The 5,430-nt window shown below is 42.7% G+C and overlaps 1 long non-coding RNA gene across 2 annotated transcripts in view; it reads left to right on the top strand.

The window, feature by feature from the left end:
• Positions 1 to 5,157, top strand: part of LOC109299467 — a 14,153-nt gene extending 8,996 nt beyond the window's left edge. Inside the window, exons 3-4 of one of the 2 annotated variants that reach the window (XR_002097870.1) lie at positions 2,726 to 2,856; positions 4,679 to 5,157. This is a non-coding gene — a long non-coding RNA (uncharacterized LOC109299467). Of the gene's footprint in view, positions 1 to 2,725; positions 2,863 to 4,678 lie in introns of both variants that reach the window. The other variant, XR_002097869.1, reaches the window with a different exon arrangement.
• Positions 5,158 to 5,430: the final 273 nt, after the last annotated feature.

Raw genomic sequence — 5,430 nt, 5'->3', positions numbered from 1 at the left:
TTTTTGGTTTTGTTATAAAGGGCTTAAAATAATCCCAGACCCGTTAAAATTGGCGTTTCCCAATTGGATAAAATACATTTGAGAATTTAGTGCAGGGACTTAACATCTTGATTGTTCTTTTATGTTGAAAAAAAGAAAGCTCTCAGGGATGCTGGAGTAGAGAAGGTCCTTTCCCTCCTTTCTCTCCCTCCGCCCGAGCGTGCACACAAATCCCTACATCCACACACACATACACACACATATTTCCAAACAGGCGTGTCAGATCCAACAAGGAGACTTTTAACTGGCTATCCCAAAGAAATGAAACCCTGAAAAGGTAGCTGCCTGACAGATTATTAGATCGATCTGTGCAAAGAGCTGATTAACTGCCTTAGATAATAACTAATATTTTTTCACAATATGGCTGGTAGCTGATTTTAAAACGAAACAGCGATTGCTAACCCTAATTTCGTGCTGCTACACTCACCTCGACCCCGTGTGTGTGCGTTGAGGTGAGAATCACGGTGACAGGCAATTGTAACTGCATTTGATTAGCCAACATCATACAAGCTCATAGACGTTCATAAGAAAATGCCTCTGAGCCATGAGAATCAAAAGTACATTGAGTTAAATGATTCCATAAATGTTTTTAAGGAAATATAGTGTATTCGCTTTGAAAATGTATTCTGATTATAACTTTCTCCCCGAAAAATCCTAAATAAGCATTACAGAGCCCTTTAACTATTTCCAGAGCTGCTATTGGTAAGGTTATCTATTCCCCCGATAAGCACATTTTTTTGGTCCACCCTTAATATAATTTATATTCAGGCGGAAGGGTGGGAATTGTGAATACTATTTTTTTATTATTAAATCACTGCACGTAAAAATACTAATAATTAAATATGGATAGCTCTGATTGCAGGTTGGGACAGAGAAATCGATTGTCTCTTCATCAATAAGACAAGTGTTGGCTAGCTTCCTATTGATTAGTGTGTTTATTTATGCAGAGCTTTAGGTATTTACTTACATATTTCAGTTTCTTTGTCTCCTGATTATTATACCAGGTTGGTTTGAAAGAAAGAGCTTATACTGGGAAACACGCTTGACAGATCCATTCTTAGCAGACCTGATCGTGGATTATTGCAATCCAATAAGTTTAACAAATTACTTATACATGCTTGCCTTTCGAGCAATTAGGAAACCATATCAGATTAAACCCTCTTGCTGCATTTAGGGGAAGCTGCATTTAAATAAATATAAGTGAATCTTAAATCCCCTTTACAATGAATAAAAAAATCATTTAGTGGAAATGCAGGCGTTGCATGGGAATGATACTTTGGCTTATGGGCCCGACGTCTTCCCCCTCGCTTCCTTTGTAAATCTAAGATCCCTTCCTAGCGATTCAGTGGCCTCTAGGGTTTTCTAATAGCTGAAATTTCAGAATCCAGAGTAATCAGAATATATAAACCACGTATTTGCTTATTAAGAAGATCTGCATTAAAATACCACGCTGGTGGCTCATTTGAATGTAATGCTTTCTATACCTTTCTGGCTTCCTGTTTTAGTACAGTATAAAGATCTTGCCAAGACTAGGAGCAAAGTCTGCTCTGATCGCAAGAGTCGAGCTCTTCCAGTGGTTTGATCTGGAAGGAGAGAATTTTTTCAACCTCTACCTTTTAAATGAACATTCAAATACAGCAGCACCTTCTGGTGCGGCCGTGTCAGGAGATTATTCTGACGTTTCAGAGATTTGTGCTATATGTTCTATGATCCAGGGACAATCAGCTATATTTATAATATAGCAATAATATAGCAATATTATTCCGCCCACAAATACTCATCTTGCTTATAGTTTAGGGAAAACTGAAAAGAGGCAGTAAAAACACACTCGCGCACACACGGGCACCGCAGATGGCTTATTTCTTTTAATACCGTCTAGTCATATTCAGGGAGAAGGAATGACTGATTTTGTACAGGCTGCGGATTTCTATTTTTCCAATATTGCGTGTCGAATTTGTCCCTAACTAAAGCTCCCATTAGCATTTATAGAGACTTTTCCTGTGTGTCAGAGTAGTATAGTATCAATATTGCTCGAAAGCCTGAGCACTGAAGCTAGTGAGAGATAATTTGTTTAGCTGTCAAATCGCCATCTAAAAATACTAGTGTTTTTTGACTGGGAACAACTGCTTTCTTGCAACCTGTAGATGTAAGATGCCAGTGCATCAGATGATCACTGTCTCGCCCCTTCTTCTGGTATAGTTGACGGTATAGGCTTGCATCTTATAGCGCTAAGTCCTTCCTGTGAATGAACTAGAAAACACTCGACAGGTCGTGAATAATCGTTTTAATGAGTGTGTAAAGCGTGCGACGGGGTGCACGGAGCTGTCGGGTTAAACAAACAACTTGTACCCTGACGAAATCCGATTGTTAAAGTGCAAAGTGGTGTCAGTCCAATTTCCATCCCAGTCCGAAAAACCACAGATCTAAGTCGCGGGAGTCCAATTTCCCCCATTAAGGAAAAATAACAATATTTTCCGAATGTAAGTGTGATCTTCTTTAATGTTAGCCCTTGCTGAACAAAAAGACCATTTGCAAGGCACAAAGATATCAAGGTTCTTTCTTTCTTCTCTTTTTTAAAGGGCCGAGTTAACAAGTTTATTTTTGACATCTTCCTAGATACTGTCAAAGCAGCGTGATAAATATTTTCTCTTTTCCCCTCCTTTTTTGTTTGTTTGTTTGTTCACAGATCGCTGGAGATAAACATCGAAATAATTGGATCTGAGTGACTGAGGCTGGTAACTTGGTCCTGAACTAAGATTAGATCTAGCAACGTTTGCCAAGTCTTTGACTTCCAGACAGGTTTTCAAGCGGAAGCAGGTACAGGTAACTTATGGCATTTAAGGAAAATGGAGTTACAATATTGTCCAGCGCCACACACACAGAAAATATGCAACCTCCAGCGCGTCTGCTTGCACGAAATCAATGTCCGTTGATGTCTTATGTAAAGATATGCAGGCGTTAAGTTTAGGAGGGACATTTTGAAGGAGCTGATCTCAAAAAAGCCTACAGAAAACTCAAATCGTTCAAATTCTCCGGGCAGCCTGAGAGGTCCTGGGCGGGTCAGAGTGCTACTCTGAAAACACCCTTTCCAGGGACAGGGTTTGGTACTGAGTGTTTTTTTGTTATGGGGTTTTAAATTTTTTTTCTTGCAGTGTTTACTTAAGTAAACCTCTCTCTGAAGTCAGCTGGAGGTTTGCCTTTATTGATACTCATATTTCTTAAAGATAAGGATTTCAAACGGGCCCGACTGGTCCAGATCCTGCGAATCCCACGGAGGTAAAAATTTGGGCCTTAAGGCAGAAACAGATTTTTTCCAAAGCGTCACTAGTTTTAAAATGCTCTGAAGGGCCAGTTTTAGCTTCAGAGGAATACTTAGACCTGAGTCGTTCATCCAAAAGCAAACATACTTTTATATCCCCACTGTACATGTTTCCATTGTAATGTTTTGAAAAATTAGATTGATACGGATCGATAGGTCTAAAATACTATGGGAGGGGATGATCTTGTTCCCATTGAGATGACGGGAACTTTGCCTGTTATATTAATGGAGCAGGATCTGGCCTCTCAATTATTCATACATACATGCGTATATATGTATGTATATATACACATACATATATATGTATGTATATATTCAGAGAGAGAGAGACAGAGAGAGAGACATACAAGAGTATCTCTCGTTTAGCTGAAGAAAAGTGTATTTTACATGACTCCAGTCTACTTCTGTATTGCAAGGCTGGACCTTTTCCAATACTGCAATTTTGCACTGCATTCAGGCCTGGAGGCATAAATGTGCCTCCAAGTTTGCCTTGGTGCTCCTTAGCACGACACAATCACCACTGGAGTCAGTGCTCAAGCTGCTGTAGGCTTCGTGGTCGCCGGCTCGAGCCCTATTCCAGCCCTTTACAGCGAGCGCACCATCTGATCCCGTAAGGCGGCATTTAGCGAACTGCATTTGAAGAGCACCCTAGCGAGTAAGCCCTGTTTTCACAGACGCTTTGTCCACATTTGATGCTCCTACCAATTAACACGCCCAAACCTCACAAAAATCAAATCGCTCTCAATTCTTCCCATATGTGGGTCCTGTACTTTACGCCCTGCGCATCCCAAACTCCTACTGGCAGCTGGGAGTGCGAGAAGAAAGCAGGATCAGGTCCTGAAAAGAAAAAAAAAAGGGGGGGGGGAAAGAAATCGGAAAGTAAAATAATTCACCATGCCATATTCACATTCAGCATGAACAGAAGTTAAGCTACTACAGCAGTCAGCAAAGCAGTCCTCGCCGCCTTCTGCTAGCTGCAGAAAAAGCTCCCTCCAAAAGGGAAAACATAGGCATTTCTAAGTATGTCCATTCGTAACAAAAGCGTTTTAAGACCTTGCACGGACTGTAACGCTGCTGTATGCATTTGGACCGGGAGTCTGAGGGCAACAAAACCCCCAAGCTTTCCCATGTGTAAAGGAATATGTATCTGCCACATCCTCGGTGTACGTTTCTCATGCACAACTTGGATGCAAGAGGTTGCATCTGTTTGGGGCTTTAGTTCTCTGAAGAAACGCACTATCAAAACATTAATTATATTTGAAAGGGAGCAGATTATTTGTTTGAGGAAGAATTACATTCTTGAATTTATATTCCACGCAGATCTCGCCTCCTGTCTGCAAAGAAGGTTGCATTTGTGAACGTTGTCTCCTGGTGATGTACCCGACCATGTAAGTAGGTGTGTCAGGCTGGAGCCCGGCGAGGTGGGAGATGTTCTGTAGGTGCTTGAGACACCTCTGTAGGACGCTGGCGAGGGAAGGTCGCAAGCACCACGAAATCGTGAATGTAACACGTTCAGATCTCAATCCCTGCTTCTCTGACAACGGGCACTCAAGCCGGAGGCTTAGCGCGGAGATGGAGGGACAGGCTGCCTTAGTTTCCCGGCCCTGTGACTCACGGCGTTTGGGCCCACCATTTCTTTGCAGTTGAAAAATGCCAAATCTGACATGCACGTCTCACTTTGGCTGGCAACTGAAACCCTACCAACTGTGTGAATCATCGGGGATCATTTAGAGAGCCCCCCTCCCCCTCCCCTCCCTATTTACTGCTTTTGACATGATCAATAAAGTAATTAAACAGCCTTCCTCATCTCTGGGAATCTTTGCTGAAAATGGGGATGAGGAACCAGCCTTCGGAAGCCCCCGGGTTGTCAGAGGCGCCCCAGACACGTCCATTTGCTGTCGGCGATTACCCCTCTCCTTCCCGGCCCTGGCTCTGCTTCCGGGGAGGCTTCAGCTCGGAGCGCTTGGCCGTGGCCGGCATTGCTGCACCTCCTTTTTCTCTTTTGGGCTGGTCCTCAAATGGCCCCGGGGAAGTGGGGTCTCGGGGGCGGGGTGTTTCTCTTAGGAGCAGGG

The sequence above is a fragment of the Gavialis gangeticus genome, unplaced genomic scaffold (genome assembly GCF_001723915.1).
Source record: "Gavialis gangeticus isolate Ggan-Ray unplaced genomic scaffold, GavGan_comp1, whole genome shotgun sequence".
NCBI classification, from domain to species: Eukaryota; Metazoa; Chordata; order Crocodylia; family Gavialidae; genus Gavialis; species Gavialis gangeticus.
Note: the sequence above shows the minus strand (reverse complement) of the source record. Positions and strands in the feature narration are given on the sequence as shown.